This window comes from Ixodes scapularis, unplaced genomic scaffold, assembly GCF_016920785.2.
Source record: "Ixodes scapularis isolate PalLabHiFi unplaced genomic scaffold, ASM1692078v2 PGA_scaffold3__209_contigs__length_174095766, whole genome shotgun sequence".
Taxonomy (NCBI): domain Eukaryota; kingdom Metazoa; phylum Arthropoda; class Arachnida; order Ixodida; family Ixodidae; genus Ixodes; species Ixodes scapularis.
The window spans coordinates 55,950,789-55,972,092 of record NW_024609868.1 but is presented as its reverse complement, the minus strand read 5'-3'; positions in this window follow the sequence as shown (position 1 = coordinate 55,972,092).

The window sequence follows — 21,304 nt, the reverse complement described above, 5'->3', positions numbered from 1 at the left end:
CTTCCATTGAAGCAGCAAGCGGCTGTACGAGCATGCTTTGAAGCAGCGCGAAGGAAGTCGAAGGGATGAGATATGAAAAGGATTGGCTCCTGGAGTGCATACTTATGCGTATGCGAAGTCTCAAGCTGTATGAACACCTAAGGCGGCACGACATCTTGGCACTGCCTGGCCGCACCTGCCTAAAGAAAGCCATGCAGCACTTCAAAAGTGTTTTCGGATTTAACCCAAATGTTTTTGCTACGCTGTGCGAAAAAACGAAGACGATGGACGAGTTCAGTCGACATGGAATTATAGCCTTCGACGAGATGAAGCTTTCTGAACACATCGACGTAAAGTTTTCAGGTATGATTCTCCACTTATTAAAATTCATCTCAGTTAGTGCGTAATGATTTAACAATCCTAACGCTACTCGCAAAAACTTTGTTGTTTTCACTAACTTGACAATTTTTCAACATTTGCAAATGATCATTACACCTCGTCATGACTTATAAGCTGCTCTTTTGCAGCCGTTGCATGAATCCCCTTTTTGTGCCTTTTTGTGCAGGCTCCCTTGAGGGGTTCGTTGATCTGGGGCTGTTCGGTGTAGAGAACTCCAGCGAACAGCTTGCAGTCCATGGCTTGGTGGTAGTCTTCCAGCCTCTCTCAGGTATAATACTTTATATGAGACGTCCATCTTTTCGGTTTCTAATCTCACGTTCCTGAGACCTGTGGCGTAGCCAGGAAATTTTTTTTTTTTTTTTTTTGGTTGGGGGGGGGGAGGGGGGGTTGAGATGGCTAGGATGTCCATGACTTGGTGCGGAGAGGGGGAGGGTGGTTCAAAATGTATGTGTATATTATAGTGTCGGCTGGATTTCGGGTTGGGGGGGGGGGGGGGGGGGGGGCTGAAGCCCCATAAGCCCCTGGGTGAGGCCCTGCCTGAGACCAATATTTGTTGCTTCTAAATGATTAACTCTTCCCCCTTTACTATTCATTATGCTTATAACGTGGTATTGTGGACTTTCTCTCTTCTTGTAGGAACAAGGATGCAAATCTTGGGCGTCTTTTCCTCGAAGAGCAATGTGAAAGCAAATCTCATGGCCAAGATTGTCCTGGAAGCAACGCTCCTTTGCGAACAAACCAGCCTCTTCGTTGATGGTGTGACACGTGACGCTGCGAGCTGGAATCGCAGCATGTGGAGGATTTCCGGAATAAGAGGTAAGCTGTGGTGTGGCTTCTTTTAAAATTTGTATTTGCAAGTGCATTTGCAAGATTTGGGCATTTGTGATAGCTATACTAGTAATAATAGTAGCATTATCTAGCGGATGGGTTTAATCATAATAGTTTGCCCACAATCACCTTAACGAACTTCCCTTCATAATGCTATACCGTTTTACCTTATAAATGTTCACTCTGCTCTATATAACTTTCAGGGCGCCGAAATTACACAAGGACAAGATACAAGAAAGGAGACGTGAACAAGGCGCACTCGCAACTAGCGTTTATGAAAAAACCACTCTCTTATATACTCATGGCAAACAACACAGTCATACTACACAGTCATACTACGTCTGGTGTAGCCCCCTTCGTAGAAAAGTGTGCTCTTTTGCTGATAGTGACACAGACGTGTCACTAGTGCAGTCCTTGCCTTTTTCTTTTATTTCGAAGGCCTCGTGCAGCTCCTTCGATATCCTATCGCCGTATCTGGCCAAAAACCTTGTTTCACTAAATAACGGTGTGCAGGAGCAACGGCTGCAGTGCGTGGCGAGGTGTCCCGACGGGGTAGCCCGTGTAGCCGCAGCATGTTCGCGGGCGCGATCATTAAAGCATCTGCCCGTTTGGCCAATGTACGATGATCCGGATGACATGGGGATTTCGTATATGACGCCCGTAGCACATTCCGTGTACCTGTTGCGGTGCTTCGTATTGCAAGGATCTGCGGACTCACGGGGATTGTTGATTCTGCGACACAGTCTCGATAGTTTGTTTGGTGCGGAGAACACAATAGGCACATCGTACCTATCAGCAACCTTTTTAAGATTGTGGGTTAGTGAGTGTACATAGGGGATTACCACCGGCCTCACTGCTGCTCTTTCACGGGGCTGCCTCCGTGTACCTTTAAACTTTTTTTATTAGGGTGTCCGCTAGATCCACCAGAACTCTCTGCGGGTAGCCCGCTTTTTGCAACCTCGCTGCCTGTCTCGTGAAGCTCGCTTGAGCGGTGTGTGCACATGATCTTCTTAGCGACGCCTCGAGACAACTAGATGCAATTCCTCTTTTTAGAAGTTTCGAATGGCCCGAGCTGAACGGAAGGATGACCTTCTTAGAGCGTGGCTCATATGTCCAGCATATGTGATTTTCTTCAAGACTTAGCCTAAGGTCCAAGAACTGTATATGCCCGTTTACTGGCTCTTCATGCGTGAACGACAACCCATTCCCGCATGAAGAGCCAGTGGACGGGCATATACAGTTCTTGGACCTTAAGCTAAGTCTTGAAGAAAATCACATATGCTGGACATATGAGCCACGCTCTAAGAAGGACATCCTTCCGTTCAGCTCGGCCCATTCGAAACTTGTAAAAAGAGGAATTGCATCTAGCTGTCTCGAGGCGTCACTAAGAAGATCATGTGCACACACCGCTCAAGCGAGCTTCACGAGACAGGCAGGGAGGTTGCAAAAAGCGGGCTACCCGCAGAGAGTTCTGGTGGATGTAGCGGACACCCTAATAAAAGTTTAAAGGTACACGGAGGCAGCCCCGTGAAAGAGCAGCAGTGAGGCCGGTGGTAATCCCCTATGTACACTCACTAACCCACAATCTTAAAAAGGTTGCCGATAGGTACGATGTGCCTATTGTGTTCTCCGCACCAAACATACTATCGAGACTGTGTCGCAGAATCAACAATCCCCGCGAGTCCGCAGATCCTTGCAATACGAAGCACCGCAACAAGTACTCGGAATGTGCTACGGGCGTCATATACGAAATCCCCATGTCATGCGGATCATCGTACATTGGCCAAACGGGCAGATGCTTTAATGATCGCACCCGCGAACATGCTGCGGCTACACGGGCTACCCCGTCGGGACACCTCGCCACGCACTGCAGCCGTTGCTCCTGCACACCGTCATTTAGTGACACAAGGTTTTTGGCCAGATACGCCGATCGGATATCGAGGGAGCTGCACGAGGCCTTCGAAATAAAAGAAAAAGGCAAGGACTGCATTAGTGACACGTCTGTGTCACTATCGGCAAAAGAGCACACTTTTCTACGAAGGGGGCTACACCGGACGTAGTATGACTGTGTAGTATGACTGTGTTGTTTGCCATGAGTATGTAAGAGAGTGTTTTTTTTATAAACGCTAGTAGCGAGTGCGTCTTGTTCACGTCTCCTTTCTTGTATTTTGTCCTTGTGTAATTTCGGCGCCCTGAAAGTTATCATGAACCAACTAGCCCAGATTGCCATTCTAATTCTCTATATAATGCAGGCTCTGCGACAAGGATCAAGCGCAAATGCTCCCCCCACCTCCCCTCCCAAGCTGATGACAATCGTGCTCTATATTTTTTTCCGACTTTCCACACTTAGTGAAGAATCTGCGAAATCGGTTCTTGTACAGTGGCTTCAACACATCAAAGGGTCGCGTGCATGCTGACTGCATCAGAAAGGCGTGGAGAAGCGACTGCGAAAATGTGACGTTGAAAGTTGTGCCTCACATCAGCAAATTACATCTTTTTCCAAACGGCTTCGAAAAGATGAGGGTTGGCCCAGCACTCGGTCTTTTCAGTGAGGAGGTGCTCAAAGGACTATTTTTTACCGCAGGGAAATTGAAAGGTTTTGTGGCCCAGCTCAAGTGACTGAGTCATTCATCCTAAAGATTTCAAAGCTGATCAAGAGCATGACCTCGCATTCCTCAAAAAGAGCTTTGAGACCAGGCTCTCTGACTTCAAAATTTTGATGCAGTTTCTTGGCTTCCTAAATGAATGGCAGTCGCACGCACCGAATTCTAAGAAGGGATTCTTGAGCGCGAGTACTGCAGAGGGCCTGCGTGTCACCTTGCAGTCAACCCTAGGTCTTGTATGTTACCTGTCTTCACAGTGTGGTTTCAAGTAGCCCCTTACATCCAGGCTGAGCCAAGACAAACTGGAAATTTTTTTTTGGAATCGTAAGGCAGTCCAATGGCACTAATGATCATCCAACTTGAGCGCAGTTTTTGACCACACTAAATGCGCTTGCTTTCTATAATCTAGCGCGGCCTCCAAAAACAGGAAATTGTACCCCTGAGGTTATCAGTTCATTGCTTGGACATAACAGCGTGACACCCGGCCAAAGCAGTCCCAGTGCGATTTATGCGCTCGACGAGCTGGTTGACAAAGGGAGACTAGATGATACAGAAGCTGCTCTGAAAGTTCTTCCTCCAGAAGATCACAGCAACTACGTAACTAAAAAGAGCTCAAGCCGCCTTGTGTACTACGTTTCTGGGTATGTGGCAAGCAAGATTCTGCAAAAAACGGGGTGCACGATCTGTGCTGGATGTTTAACTTCCACCAAGATATCCGCAGGGTTGGATTCAAGAAACGATTTCACCCAGCAGTTTGACTCTGGCGGGTTACTCTACCCGTCCGGCAAACTTGCAGAGCCTGTAAGCTTGTTTGAAGACTCCTTCACTGCCTTTTTTAGCGCCAGGAAGATCCCTTCCACAAGTATGTACGACCTAGCTAGTTTCTTGCAAGCTGTCGAGCTCCCAAAACTTGACTGTAGCATGCATGAAAGAGAACTTACACTGCAAATTGTTAGGTTTTATGTTCTCCTCAGATTTCATTTTTATGCGAAGTCCCTTAACCGTGACAGGACCTCCCAAAGAGAGCGACTAAAGTACTTAAAGATCAGGTGGTGCAAATTTCGCACAAACCCTCTGAAAGTGTTACGTGTGCTTTCTATTTTTGTGCTCTTGTTTTAAATGTAATCTTGAATGTGAATAAATATGCGTTGATAAATACGAACAGCACGGTGCTTTATAGTTCTGTACAAAATGTGATGCCTTCAATTCTACAAGGTTCGACAGATATGCTGGAGAATGCAGATGTGCAAAAATGTTCCAAAAGCCAGGTGAATTCATGAATAGAACGCGACTGTTAGCGCGAAAATGCCATCGCCGATTTTTTGCTCTCAGAAACCAAGGGATGTCAACAAAGTTATTATTGCTACTAAAAAAGCTCATTCGAATCTACAATGCAGGCGATAAAATTTCGTCCTCGCTAATACTCTTTCGAGGTAAATGCGAAAAAGCGCTGAAGTCGCGTTCGCGCTAGCAGTGTCGCGATGTGTACTGTGGCGTCCCGCCCCAAAGATGCACGTCTCGCGGAAAGCATTTGGCAACGAAAGTGCAATAAATATTATGTAAAACAAAAGAAATAAAGAGTACCGTAGGGAGTTAGCCAAACAATACGAAACAATCGAACCCGTGCGGAACGCCAAGCCAGCCAAGCGGTACCGCTGCCTGCTCTCCGCACCCCGGCAGCACGCCTGCGATGCGATGCGCCCCCTCGCGGCTACCGATCCGGTCATCGCTAAAGAGCCCCGCCACCGCCCGCGCTCGCTACACTGCCCAGTATTCTAGTACACCATACTATGGGCGAAAACATTGTTTTGCCGTCGCCACGCCTATAGAAGATATTTAGGCGTAACCGTCACACAATCTCAATTTGCCTCCCCTCTATTTTTTTACTATTTACTGTTTTAAACGTTTTAATTTTTTTTTTGTCGCCCATACCGGATATGCCTATTAGGCGACTGGGAACGAAAGTACACGGAAACGGAGGAAGAAGAGTGGGAGCGGAACGAGCGGCGATGTGCGCAGCAGCACGAATGGTTCCGCAGCCGCCGCGAAGCCGCTATCACCCAAAGTTCCACTGCCTCGAGAGCTTTAGATTCTCTCGTGAAGAAGAGCAGATCGCTCGCACGGAACGCCACCGCCGAGATCAGAAGCCTCAGCTCCGCTGCTCTTCCTTCTTCACTAGAGTGGAAAGGCTGAAAGTTTTGCACAGAATTCTTTTGGACAAGTTTTACAAAATTGTAAATTTCTATTTTCCTTTTACAAAAGTTTGTTATGTTCTTCATGACAGTAGTTGCCCGGTTATCATAAAACACAAATCAATTATAAGTTTGTAACTTTCTTTTAAAACTTTTTACTCCACGGAATGTTCCAGAAACGTGACCATTGTGAAGATGCATACGTCCGTTGTTGTTTCTTCTTCCAAACTCGCGTTGGAAACAATTTCAGTTAATTTAATTGAAATTTCTTCCAACGCGAGTTTTAAATTGTTGGCTACCAGTTTTATAAATGTCATGATTCAACCTTCTTTCTTTTCTTTTTTTTCTTTTTTTTTGTAATGAGCCATAAAAACCGTGTATGCACTGTTTGTTTTTTGTTATGTTTAATCTTTATAATCAACTCCAATCTATAGCTTGTTAGTCTCTGAGGGCAATAAGATTAATATATAAACAATATTCTGGCGAGCAACGCAGCGGCAATGAGTCATTGTTATTGCGACGAAATTTAAAGCCCCTCAAGTTCCTCAAAACTCATTTTATTGCACAAAGTTGTCATAGGGGATGCTGCACCAGGTATCAAACCAGATTATAGTGGGAAGCGAGTTTTGCCTGGACGGACAAGTGAATATCACAGCGCGAGTCAAACCCAGTGCGTCAGAGGGGCATGCAGTATGTTGAATTATTAGTAGGTACATAACACGATATGTTCTGTTATAGCATATATGATTGAGCAGTGCTAACGTAAAAACGTTATTTTTGTTGTGGTTGTTTTTTCGCACATAATCACTTTGACGGCCGCCGGACAATTCTTTTCCCCAAATGTGTAGCTATTAAGAGTGCATCGGCTGACGTTGAACTTCTTGTTGCAGATTGCAAGTGCATCAATCATCAATTGAGGTCCACTTCACGTATTTATGTACGAACTGGTTTTATGAGAAGTTTGGAAATAACAGCAGAACGTATTGCCGTATAAAGTTGACCCCGACTGTAAGCGCGCACTATGTTAAAGTCGACTAGCACATTGGCATTTCGCTTTTTTCTTTAGTCATAACATTAACGAGCACAAATATTCATATTATCCTTAAGGTCGTTACCCAATATTAGCATGTTTTTCCCTGCTATAGTGTTTTAATGTCAACCTATTAGTTTAATTTTACAAAAGAACGACAAATACCGGCGACCTCTTGTTCGTGCTAAGTGTGTCGCGCTCGATAGTACATACACTCATTTCCGTACATTTTATGCCTTGACAATTAACTTTATCCGTTTTTTCTTTTTGTTTTTTAGGTCAGTCCTTTCACTCGCCCGAAAAAACACTCGCTCCTTTTGAACCTCGACACTGATATCTGCATTTACCTGCCTGTTCTCCAAAAATCAGGTAGCGAGACTGGTCTTTAATATTGGTGCCATATAAAAGCTATCGTGCTCGGCCCTGTGGGGTTTCCTTTAATTCGAAGACGAATTACTGCACTGGGCAATCAAAAACGGCGCCGAAGAGTGAAATTTGAGCGTAGTCCTTCCGTTAGTTGTCACTAAATCCTCTACTAAACCCACACATTGCAAACCAAATGATTGCTGAATAGTTTGCAACTTCACGGATGTGTCCAGATTGTTACACCTCTGCTAGAAAACGGTCATCGTATTTATATCCTGCAGCTTAGACATAGCGTGGTGACGATTTTGTGGTGCCAGAAATTACTTGCAACATCTCTGTTCTGCGCCAAAGTGGAGGCTCGGCCACCGTGGGCTCGGCCACCGTGGGCTCGGCCACCGTGGGCTCGGCCACCGTGGGCTCGGCCACGTAACATAAAGGTGGATGGGGTGAAGTTTCTTCCCTACACCGAAGGACGAAACCGGTCCCCAAGCCTTGAATGCAAATATTCTTTTTGGATAAAGATTTGGAGAGCAGGTCAGTAGTTTGCGAGGTACAGTCTGAAGACGTTTTATTCAGTTGGAGCATATATACGTCATTAGCACTGTAAGATTCTACGAGGGTATTTTTCTGTGGGAAGGATGTAATTATCCCCTCAAATCGATAGACTCACTGTTTGTATGAACACAGCACTGCTGGCCTCCGTGATATGATCGGGAGGTTACGAAGAACGGTCACGAAAAACCGTCACACGACCGCTGAACATAGTGGACCTACACGTCCCATTTAATAAATCTCTAATTAATTCCTATCGAATAATAATATTTAAATAATTGGAATGAGAACTACACTCGTCCTTCCTAAGCACACTCCGTCCTTCCCGACCACCCCCAAGATTAAGATACTTGGTGGGGGTCCTTTCACAGGAAACCGTATTAACAGTACCGGGCTTGGAGGACGGCCAGCAGCATTCAGAACTGAGTGCAGCTGAACTCTCTCAAAACCAGTGTTGCGAGTCTATGTGGTGACGTCACAGGGTGCACTAGGTTCCTGTTGGATATTAGAATCTATTACTGCGCTAACTACTTCCGTCATTGATCACTGGTTTGCAGAAGAGCAGGCAATGAGCACACCTCATCCTTCAGTGCACCCTTGTTCGTGGCAAGTATTCTGAACCACAGTTCTCGCAATACCATATATCTTTAAGCGAGTACCTCGTCTGTTTAAGCATAAATCAATTAAACGTAAACCACAATTATAAAGCTCTTTCGTTTTTAAAGCAGAATAATTCCGCAAACCAAATGTCCATAATTTGTCCAAATGTCCGAATTAGATTTCCATAGCGTATCTTTGGTTTTTGTTAATTTTGTTTTATGCTTCTTCTCAACATGTGTAGGGAACGCAATAAAAAAAGATCTAGCAAAAAACAGAATATTTGAAGAGAGAAAACGAAATGTGCGCCAAAACGGCATATTCGATCTTTTTTTTTCAGTTTTAGTTTATGTCATGTTTGGTGACACTTAATACGCATTCTAGAAATATCAGAAATCACAAATAGTTTCAACTTTGAATATATCATGGGAGCTATTGATTTAAATAGCTATTGATGTTGCCGAAAAACCTACTTTTGTTGTGTGGTGACGTAGAAGTAAATCCCGGGCTTACTTTAGAAGCAATATTGCAAAAACTAGATATTATCTCCGCTGACGTCAGAGAAATCAAATTGAGCCAAGCGGAAACAAAATCCAGGCTAGAGACCATAGAGTTGCAAATTAAAAGCCTTAAAGGTCTGAGGTCAGCTGTGAACCAAAACCAAGACAGGACAAAACAACTCGAATCTACTGTTGCATCACTCATGTATAAGATTGATGACTTGGAAAATCGCAGTAGAAGAAATAATTTAATTATTTTCGCTCTTTCTCAGCTGCCAAACGAAGACAGCAGCAAACTCGAAGAGCGAGTAACAAAGGAGGTCCTTGAGGACAAACTGTCCGTACAAACCAATGGAATTGAACGCATACATCGGCTGGGAAAACCAACTGAAGGTAAAACTCGTCCAGTGATTCTCAAACTACTTGACTTCAGAGACAAGATGAAAATTATACGTAACTATAATAGGTTAAAGAATGAACCATTATCAATCAGTGAGGACTACTCGAAACGAGTTCAGGGAATCAGAAAAAAACTGCTCGAAAGCTCGAAATCGAATAAGCTTGCCGGTGAAAAGGTCACCTTGATGTACGACTAAGTTAAAATAAACGGAAAAGTGTATACTTGGGACGACTTTAAAAACGACAAGAGTTTGATAGCTGATGTTGCACAGGCTTCAAGTCCATGACTAAAGCCTAGCCGTATCAATAATGATTACGAATTTCGCCTACTCAGCTTAAATGCGAGGAGTATCGTGAATAAAACTGATAAACTTGAAACTGCTATTCTCAATACCGAACCTGATATTGTTGTAATCACCGAAACGTGGCTGTCAGACAGTATACAAGATAGCGAAATCACGCCTCCCAACTACACAATCTTGCGCAAAGATAGGGGATCACGTGGCGGCGGAGTTGCGACTCTTTCTCGAAACGGATTTTATGTACATTGCTGCCCGATTCCCAGGGAATTGAATGCTTATAGAGTAAAATCAGCTATGAGAATAGTTGCTGCTTCATTGCTGTGGCCTACAGGCCCCCAAACACAGCCCCAGAGTTCTTTCGTAATATGTATGATTATATGCGTAAGAATCTTAACATGAGCAGTAAGATCATAATAGCAGGTGTCTTTAATTTACCTCTAGTTGATTGGTCCTTTTCTAAACCCCAGAAATTATCCCATGGTGTTGACATTCTTTCAGAACTATGTTTTCATTATAACCTAACTCAAATTGTTACCGAAAACACTCGTATTCAAAGCTCGACACAAACAGTGCTTGATTTGGTTTTTGTTAGTGATCATTTTCTGAGCCACGAGTACAGTATCGACGTCTTAGATGGTATATCTGACCACGAAATGGTTTTGTGCTTTTTTTAAAATTAACTCTGTAGATTCTGCTGCGCCGCAAGTTTCTACAGTACTGGACTATAGCAATGCAGACGACGTTGGCGTACTCAATTACTTTGATATGCATTTTGATACCTTCCAACTGCTCTTCTCCAGCGCTCTTACCACTACCGATACCCTTTGGAACGAATTTAAGGTAGCCATTCAGTTCTGCATTTCAAACTTTATCCCAACTAAGACGAAAAGAATTGACAGGCAAAACACCTGGATAATGCGGGAAATTATTCACGTGAAACGTAAAATAAACAGGCTGCGCAAATGGGCAAAGAAAACTAAAACACCTCTTAATAAAGATAAGTTGGCACAGCTGAATACAGAACTTGGCCTCAAAGTTAGATCAGCTAAGCATTCATTTTTCAATGTGACACTTCAGTCGTTTATTAAATCGTCACCTCGTAAGTTCTGGAGTCACGTTAACCTTAAAACTAAGTTACACCTAGAATCACTGTCAAGTGATAAAACCAATCTGGCGAAGATGTTCAACGAGTACTTTCTTTCTGTATTTACTATGGATAATGATAATATCCTTCTTTTGTCTCTTGTTCAGCTCTGCCCACATTGGACGATGTAGTAGTTACCGAACAAGGTGTCTTGCAGCTCTTACTTAACCTCAATAGTAAAAAGAGTGCTGGCCCTGACAATCTACCCAATGAATTTTTAAAAAGGTACGCGGAATGGATAGCAAAGTATCTGGTACTCATCTTTAGACACTCCCTTAACACAGGGGAAATTCCTGAGGACTGGAAATTGGCTAAAGTAATCCCCATATATAAATCTGGAAACAACAACGAATTTACTAATTACAGGCCTATATCTCTCACTTCAACTTGCTCCAAAATACTCGAGCACATTATACTAAAACACATTTCAACCTTCGTCGAGAACAATAATATAATAACCCCATTCCAGCACGGCTTCAGGCGTCAGTTATCGACTGTTACTCAGCTGACCGAAAGCATTCATGACTTTTCTACTGTAATTAACAACAGGGGTCAGGTTGACGTTATATTCATAGATCTATCGAAGGCATTCGACAGAGTATCCCACACAAAACTACTATTCAAGCTAGAAACTATTCTGGGAGCAGGCAAAATACTTAATTGGATAAGAAACTACCTTTCTGATCGCTATCAGTTTGTGACAGTTGACGCTCATTCATCGTCAAAGGGAAAAGTTTCATCTGGTGTTCCACAGAGATCGGTACTGGCACCTTTCCTGTTTCTTATTTACATAAATGGCATAGTTCAAAACGTTAATGTAAAAATTCGTCTTTTTGCTGACGATTGTATACTGTACTCACAAATCAACAATGAACAGGATCAAATCAACCTTAACAATGCACTTCAACATTTTGTACAATGGTGTCATGACTGGCAGATGTTGTTAAATTTAGATAAAACTGTATCTATGACCATAACTAACAAAAAGCAACCTAAATCGTTTTCCTACCACATCAACAATAAACCCCTGGAGAAAGTCACACAGTACAAGTACCTCGGCCTACATATAAGCCATGACCTCCGTTGGGACTTACACATAGACTCTGTAACTCAAAAAGCGCTAAACAAACTTAATTTTCTAAAAAGAACCTTAAAAAGTAGATCAACTGAGACGAAATTATTAGCCTACAAAACGCTAGTCCGCCCTATGCTTGAGTACGCCAACGTCGTCTGGTTCCCATACACGGCCTCTGGTGTTAGTAAGTTAGAAAGAATACAAAGAATGGCTGCAAGGTTTATATCTAACAAATATAGTTGGCATGATTCCCCTTCCGAGTTATGTAAGCAATTGGAACTGTTGTCACTAAAAAAAGGGCGAAAATTGCAAGGCTCAAATTTCTATATGATTTAGCTAACAGCAACTTCAACATCCCCACAGAAAATTATCTAACTCCTACTAGTAAACGGCTAACAAGATATAACCATGGTAAGCTTTACGAAGAACTTCCAGCCCACAATAATTGCTTCAAATATTCCTTCTTCCCCCGCGCTATCAACGAATGGAATCACTTGCCGCGAAACATTGTACATTCCACTAGTGTAGAGCAGTTTCTTAGTAACTTGGAAGCGCACCTGTCGAGATAGGCTTGCATACCATTATCTTCAAATGTGTATTAAAAGATATATATTTCTGTATGATGTACCACCCTACAACAATCCCGAATGGGATTAGTAGTATTGAAAATAAATAAATAAATAAATATGTACATCATTGTGGAGGTTACGTATTTCGAGTCAAAAATGCGCAAACAGGGGTCTTTGACGTTTTGCGATGTCTTAGCCTTTATCTGAAGAAATTAAATAGTTACAACATAAAAATGTATGCCATATATTTTTATTAAACGTTATTTCTATTTACATATATATGAATATTCGCTTTATCACAAACCCTTAGAATATTTATGGCGTTCCAAACTTGTTGCAAAGTACAAAGTAAAAAAAAAATGTCAAGGGAGAATTAAAAAAAAAAAAACAGCATTCTTCGATTGTTCTCTAATTTATTGCGATAGATCTTCACGACACTCTCGTGTTTATACATAGAACATGTTTCATAATTTTATTTCCTTCAGCGTTACAGCACTGGAAAGTGTACCTTCCACGCCGGCATGTTTGCCCAAGGCCACAGACGAGATTGTCTTTGATTCCATGTATTTTATGACTAGCTATATTTTTGTTCTGTATCCGGGTATTGCGCTCAAGTTCCAAGTATTCTACTAATAAAACAATACCTGTGTTGCTCTCCCTTTTCATTTATGTAACCAATAAGCCAGCGGCGTAGCCAGGGGGGGGGGGGTGCATATGGGGATTCAACCACCCCTCCCCCCCCCCCCTCCCCTCGAAATTCAGCCGACCCTATAATATACTACACATGCATTTTGACACCCCCTCCCACTCTCCGCACCCCAAGTTATGGACACCCCAGGCACCTCAGCCCCTCCCTAAAAAAAAAAAAAAAATACCTGGCTACGCAACTGCAATAAGTCTATTTTGCCTTTTAAAATTACGAGTTCTAGGAGCTTTAGCCTAACTTTTTCCACAAAAACGGGCCAAAAACTTGTAATCGCTACCACAACGTTTTTGTTTTGTTTTGGGTTTTACAGCAAGTAGTAGAAAGGTAAGAACAGCGGTTAAAATTACATGAAAGTATACCTATATTCGCGATGAATCGGGGATGTTTGAGCCACCATGCTTATTATACACTGCTATTCATGACGGTTGAACGTCTGGCTGACCAAGGAAAACCTGCGACTTCAGTGGCAGACTTTCAGTAAGACATCCGCTAAGATTAAAAATATTTGTAACTGTTTATTCTAGTAAAATAAAACACAAAATTAAAAAGAAAAAAAAAGTAACGATATCGAGCGCGTTGCCCGCGTTGGCAGGAGGTCGTCTTTATACGTCCGTCTTTTACGACGCTCTTATCATTTTCGAAGTTGTAACTGAGCGGCGGGGTGGACCGTGCTGCGGGGGAGTGTGTTCGGTGCTAGCCGGTCGTGGCTTCGTTGGTGGCGGACCGTCCTCTCGTCACTCGCACGTCGATCGAGTCTACTGTTTGTTTGACATTAAGCTCAAATAAACGCCGTATGGATTACCTCTGCATCATCTGGTACGTACACTTTATTTCTGGAGTATGTTGCCTTTATTTATTTTGTTAGTAAGCGTTACAGGTCGAGCTAGCGCAGGTACCCTGCCCGCTCGGTAACCGGACAAAAGCTCACCGGACAAAAGCTCACCGGGCAGAAGCTCACCGGGCAGAAGCTCACCGGGCAGAAGCTCACCGGGCAGAAGCTCACCGGGCAGAAGCTCACCGGACAAAAGCTCACTCGTTTTTTCAGAGACCCGGACAAAAGCTCACCTCATTTTGTTTTGCTACCTGGGCGAAACACGGGCTGAAATAAAATGCGGACGCGATGGACATCGCACCATTTTTAGGTGAACTTGAACCCCATCCCACGCCCAAGGGTTTACTACGGTTTATCAAATACCATTCCGTCGAAACATGTTTTAGAGAACGGGCACGTTTTATTGAAGCACGGTTTAGAGAAAGCAGAGCCTCAGTTTAGAGATATGCCGTTTATCGAAATGGGGACGCTATTTAAAAAAAGGCTTTTCTACTTCGCGCGTGTATCACTGGTGCGCGTGTTAACCCAAACCCCCTGCTGCGCTCCTGCTGCTTCGCGGCGGCAGTCTGCGGCGGCTCATAACAAAAATGTTAACTCACCTGATTTATTCGTACGCGCCGCTTCGCGGTGGCCGAATTCGGTAAAAGAAGGCTCATCGCCATTTTCTCTAAACTGGGTTCTCTATAAAGGCATTCGATAAACCGGGGTCGATAAAACGGTGTTCGCTAAAACGAGCTTCTCTAAACCGCATGCCTCCGGCCTGGGGGCCCGTTCCGGCACTTGTAAGTCTGGAACGAAGCGATTTACAGCGCGTGTCCCTGGTTTTGAGAGTGTATGTCAGTGTTGCCCGACTGCGCTGAGCTGTGGAGTTTCTCGTCAGTAGGCTCTAGCAGCCTGCGTTGGGAGCAATTCCGGACGCTGGTGGCGGCTGAATTGCCGCGTTTTCTTTTTTATCTTGTGTTCTGTGGCGAGCATAATTTATAAAGGTATTTAAGAAAGCAGTGCTCTATTTTTGGGAACAAAAACAAAGAAATGAAAGCTGTTTTGGCGAGTCCGTGCGCGACAGAACAAATGCAACTGGAATGTTTGTTTCATTTTATGTTCATTGTTTTACGGCACCGTAAACTCAGCCGTGTCAATCTATAAAGGTCAAAATATTTGACCACACAGGATATCCGTACTGCATGGATATTCCCCGCCCACAACATAAAATTCAATGAGTCTCATCAATCGAACAAAAAATATATTGTACGTACCCCTCGGTGCCGCGTTATCCGAACAGGATTTGAGAAAGGTCTCAAATAACACAGCATGTCCAATATACAGTGTCGACGATAGTCACTTCACGACGATCGGACGGAATCCGGCGTGTTTTGGGAAACATGTAGAGGAGAGCTCCTTTTTTGCACAGCTTCATAGCAAATGAACGAACGTGCTTATTATGTCGCCACACCCCGGACCCGACCCTATCAGCTAGTTTTTGCGAAGACCCGGAACACAGCCTGGAAGGCTTTTTGGAGATTATCTCGACGGAAATAATCCTCCAAGCACGTCGAACTGCCTGCGTCGCGGGCTGCTTGACGTTCGCTCTCTTCGTTAGTTTCCTGCGAAGGCCGAGCGGGCTACGAGCCCTGGTATTCCCTGGTTCTCACAGTGGAAGATAACACAGAAAAGGTAAGCATCCTGAACAGGCAAATAGAGTAAACACTTTCAAGGAAAGCCGGCGAACTCCGAACATACAATGCAGGTGGGGAGTCACGCTGACCGGGTTTCCACAGCTCAGGCGGGTGCCACAAATTTCTGGCTTATAGGGGTCGCTCGATTCGCAAAATGGCGGCGGCCAGAGCGCTCTTTTTGGAAAGGTGTATAGACCTTTCCAAAAAGAGCGTTCTGGCCGCCGCCATTTTGCGAATCGAGCGACCCCTATCAGCCAAAAATATCTGGCACCCGCCTGAGCTGTGGAAACCCGGTCAGCGTGACTCCCCACCTGCATTGTGCATTCGGAGTTCGCCGGCTTTTTTTTGGAAGTTTTTACTTTATTTGCCTGTTTAGGATGCTTAACCTTTGTGTGTTATCTTCCACTGTGAGAACTAGGGAATACCAGGGCTCGTAGCCTGCTCGGCCTTCGCAGGAAACGAATGAAGAGAGCGAACATCAAGCAGCCCGCGACGCAGGCAGTTCGAAGTTCTTGGAGGATTATTTCCGTTGAGATAATCTTCAAAAAGCCTTCCCAGCTATAATCCGGGTCTTCGCGAAAAAATAGCTGATAGGGTCGGTTCCGGGGTGGGGGGACGGAATAGACACGTTCCTTCATTTGCTTTGAAGCTGTGCAAAAAAGCAGCTCTCTTCTAGATGTTCCCCAAAACACACCGGATTCCGTCCGATTGTCGTGAGGTGACTATCGTCGTTGAGACCTTTTTGAAGTCCTGTTCGGATAACGCGGCACCGTGGGGTACGTACAATATATGTTGTTCGATTGATGATACTCGTTGAATTTCATGTTGTGGGCGGGCAATATCCATGCAGTTCAGATATCCTGAGTGGTCAAATGTTTTCGACGGCTAAAACCTTTGTAAATTGACACGGCTGAGTGTACGGTGCCGTAAAAAGATCAACATAAAATGAAACAAATTTTCCAGTTGCATTTGTTTTGTCGCGCACGGGCTCACCAAGACAGCTTTCATTTCTTCGTTTTTGTTCCCAAAAATAGTAAAGTGCATTCTTAAAAACCCAGAGAAATTCTATTTGTCATAGAACATGAAATAAAAAATAGATCGCGGCAACTTAGCCTCCACCAGCGCCCAGAATTGCGCCTAAGCAGGCTGCCAGAGCCCACTGCCTAGAAAACCCACAGCTCAGTGCAGTCGGGCAACACTGACGTACCCTCTCAAAACCAGGGACGCCCGCTGTAAATCGCTTCGTTCGAGATTGCCGCTGGAAAGGTCTATAGGCGTGCATTTCGTTGCGACCGCGCGCGGCGTTCGGCACTCGCGGTCGCAACAAAAACCTTCCAAACCTGCGAGTTTTAAATTGTGAATTTTCGTAGAACAAATTTTTGTTTGTTTTGGAGGACTCCCCCAGAAAGGGGGAGTCCCCTCTTGCTGGGAATCTCGCTTGTGTAGCCGGACACAGCCATTGTCCCCCTAGAAGATTAGCCCGTTGCTCAAAATTCAGACAAGTTGCTTTCCCCACCCTGTTCACCCCAAAGCTGACAGTGCTGTGGAAGATACGTGCTCGTTGGGCCCGGCCACACTTTTGCCACGTGATCACGCTCTCTCGCGCATACCGCCACGCAGAGAATGAGGTCAGGTGATGAAAGGAAAGCGGCTGATTGGTCCGGCAAGCGCGTAGCTTCTACCACAATGTCATCTTAGGGGTAAAGGGATTAAGTGAGGTCCGGTGCCGTGTCACGTGCGTTTGGGCCCGATGACGCGCTGCGGGTGCATGGTGACCAGGGTGTCGAACCGGAACCGAACCGAACCGAAAACCGGAACAGAACCGTTATTTTTAGCCGAACCGGAACTGAACCGAACCGAAATCTTCGCCGCCATCTTGGAACTGAACCGGAACAGAACCGAAAAAAAAATATAGCGGTAACCGGTTCAAACTAGCGGTTTTCTAGACTAAGTGTTAAAAATACGGTATACGGAGTACGTAGCGCCGGGTCCCTGAGAGTACCTCGTCCTAGAACAAATTATGGGCTTCAAATGTTACAACATACATTGCCAACATTACTGAACTTTTTAAGAGACCACCATGTCTGTCTTGATGCACTAAATAAGAAAACAATACGCAAAATATTCACTTCTAACTTTTAAACTTTTTTCTCCTGCATAAAACTGCCTGTTTTGTTTTTTCGCCTTTAAAATGTTTCTGTTAACGTTTCCTGTCTGCCGATCTGCCGATAGGGGGCAGGGGCTTTGTCAAGCTGCACATTTTGCAGCTTTTTTCCCTGTCTCCGTCACCCATATGTACAAATGGGAGTAAATAAATGAATTGAATTGAATTGAATTGAATTGAAAACGGTTCAAGGTAATATTTCTTTTTTTTCTTTTTTGTTAGTACCACAAAATTAACATATGGGAATAAAAAATTGGCGGCTGTATTTCTATCTATGTATCAAATCGTCATATACAGAATTGAAAAGTATGGTAAGTTGTGGGTTTCCATGGCACCATGATTAACCATATCTCACGTTGTCACGTGACGTCATGGTGTCAATACATGTTGTCACGTGACCTCGTGACGTGACGTGACTCACTGCGTCAGCTCGATTTAATTTGAGGAAGTCACTAGATGTATTAACATTGTTGACAGCATGACGTAACATGACATCACGATTTCACACCAAGAGTCACGTGACACCGTGACGTAAGCGATTTTCATAACCCCTAGTCGAGTGCTCCGGTTCATGACAATCAGCACTGCCAAACATTCGGGTAACGGCTCATGTCAATTACATATGATAATATATCCCAACACTAACAATATCTGAAGCTCAGCCCAAGCTTTTGCTTTCCAAGCCCTAGCCGCATAGAGCATGACTGTGATGAACACTGGCGATATCAGATCACGTGGCCGCTTGTTTAAATTGCGAGTTGAGGAGATATCAACAGCTGTCTCTTTCCTTTATTTTTTTCTGCAACTGCTATTAGGGGAACACTAATGGATGTTTCCGCAAGCTATCAACGTTAAGGGTTATTTCTTAACACTATTTATTGAAAGTACAAGAAAAAATGTTGCAAGACCCATTTTACATTATTGAGGCACCCAAATATTTTTTCGTTGTTGCTGAACTGCATCCGAAAGATGTCCCTGAGAATAGAAGTACTGAAATTACTAAATGCGACTTATTGATATGACGTTACATAGAACTACACGTGTGTACGGAAGGAATACTAAAACAAAAAAAAAGGATATTTTAGTGACCTCAGAGAGACAGCGGAACATTGGCAGTCGCTGTAAATCTCACACGAGCGTCGTTCTCAAGTTATTGCCCAAGTTTCGACTCCCTCTGTACTTTGCTTAAAGGAGCTATAAAAATATTTCTACACATCACTAAATACTACTGAGGATCACTCCCTAATGTTAATAACTGCTTGAACTTGGCTTTGCTATTTTTTCTAGGCAATGGCAGTCGCCAAAAAATTCGAGAAATATGAGCATCGTTCATCCTCTCAACTCGGAGCCGGAAGCGGCCATGTGGCCTGGCGCCTATCTTATGCCTCCAACGTTAATCACACCCCCGCGCTGGGGTTTTAAAGAAAGAAAACTCGTGCTCAGCTCCAGGCATTGTTAGTGTTCTGCTGTTCTCATCACCGCAGTGGTTGGACACGAGCCACTACCCAAGTGTCTGCCAAGACATTGATTGTTACGAGCCGATGTACGGTGCTCACACAGTCCTCCTGTCCAATCCGTGAGCCGCGCTCGGCTGTCGTCGGGCGGGTGGTTTTGATCCTACAATTGCGACATCAATCTTTGGGAAGGCAAGACTAAAAGAAATAGTCTCATTTAATCCTCGCATATTCACCGCGACAAAAAAGCTTCTGAATTAGTGGTGGCTTGTGCGAGTAAACTTGGGCCAGAGGACCAGTACGCCTCGGAAAAGTCATGAACATTACAACCCGATGTCGTTTTATGACCCATCTAAACTTCATGGGGTGCAAAATAAAAGCAATGAAGGGTTGCGGTTAACAAGTGTCTCATAAGATTGTCGAATGAACACAGAGCAATGGAGGAGGCAATTCCTCAGGAATACTTTCAGCCTTCCCACTCTGGTGAAAGGGGAAGAGCAGCGAAGCTGTACTATGGTCGGAATGAAGTAATGGCCGGCCGCAAGTCGGCAAGCCAGAGAGGAAAGGCTCGACAGCTACCGCCATCTATGCGCGACGGCGGCAACCAGACAACCGGCAAGCCGGTTGTCTGGTTGCCGTCGTCATTTATAGATGGCGGTAGCTGTCCAGAGTTTGGTGTAATCATTTGTTTGCTGACGGACACGACACTGGGGAACCTAGCCCTTAACAGCTCCGCTGTATAAAGAAGTGATTGTGTGTGTGGGGGGAGGGGGGGGGAGGGGGGGGGAGTTTTAAAAACATACTGTGCTCTGAAGGTTCCTCTTCCCTGAATCTTTGGCGCAGACCAAAAAGCGTGACTCCGGAAACTACTTTGCTTGCAAAAACGCTCTTACCAAAAAGCACGTTTTTGTCGTGCCAGACGCTCGCGCCGTTCCTAGTAAAAAGCGTCTGACTCGCAACTAAAGGGTCGTGGGTTCGAATCCCGCCTAAATTTTTTTTTTTTTTTTTAAGGCAAAATAATTACTTTCAAAATTGAAATCATTTGAGACATACGGCGAAATTTAATACGCATTACCTGTCATGTTTTAATCACTCTCATCCACGCGTGATGTCACGTTTCACGTGAGCATTGTGGGTTGCATGAAATTCTTGCGCGAGGGTATTTAGCTCTGACGTCATGAACCTATCGACCAATCAGGATTTTCCAGTCACGCCACCGACATCGGCTTTTCTGCGACGTGAGCTCCTTAACGCTATCGAATTAAAATTATCGGTTAGCAAAGGTGATGCTCATTTGCAAATTAAATTGACCGACATCTTGTCATGAAGAAACCGCAACAGCCAGGCTATGCCAGCTTATTCTGCATAAGAAAATGTTCACTTGGGCAAGAGCTATTTTGGGCCAGATTCGATCTGAGTGCGAAGGTGCGTATAGATTAAAGTGAACAATTGCGATCACTCCTTGCTGCATGATTAGTCGCATGCATGCGGTGCTGAGTGCAAACAATGTTTGGTTAGAACAACAAGCATTTTGATTGCCGCTCGGTGTTTCTATAAAAAATCGACTGAAAGGAATTATCCTAAAACTTTTGTTACATTCTGAAAATTTTATTGCTTTTAGCTCCGTTGTGTCGTCATCATATACATATATATTGTGAAGTGTATTTTGTAAACCTTATTTCATAATTAACATGAGCACGAGGTGCTCATTTCATAATTTTATGTGATGTAATTAATTCCTTAGTTCAAGGACACAATCACGATTTTATTTTTAACACTGCGAGACAAAGTTGTACCAATCACGGGTATTTTAGGCGACCTACCACACTTTGCGACAACATTCTATACCGTGTAAATAGACCAGCTTGAATTTTAGAATTTTACTTAAACACGAAGAAAGCACAATAAAATACAGTATAGTTCTAAATTTTAAGCTG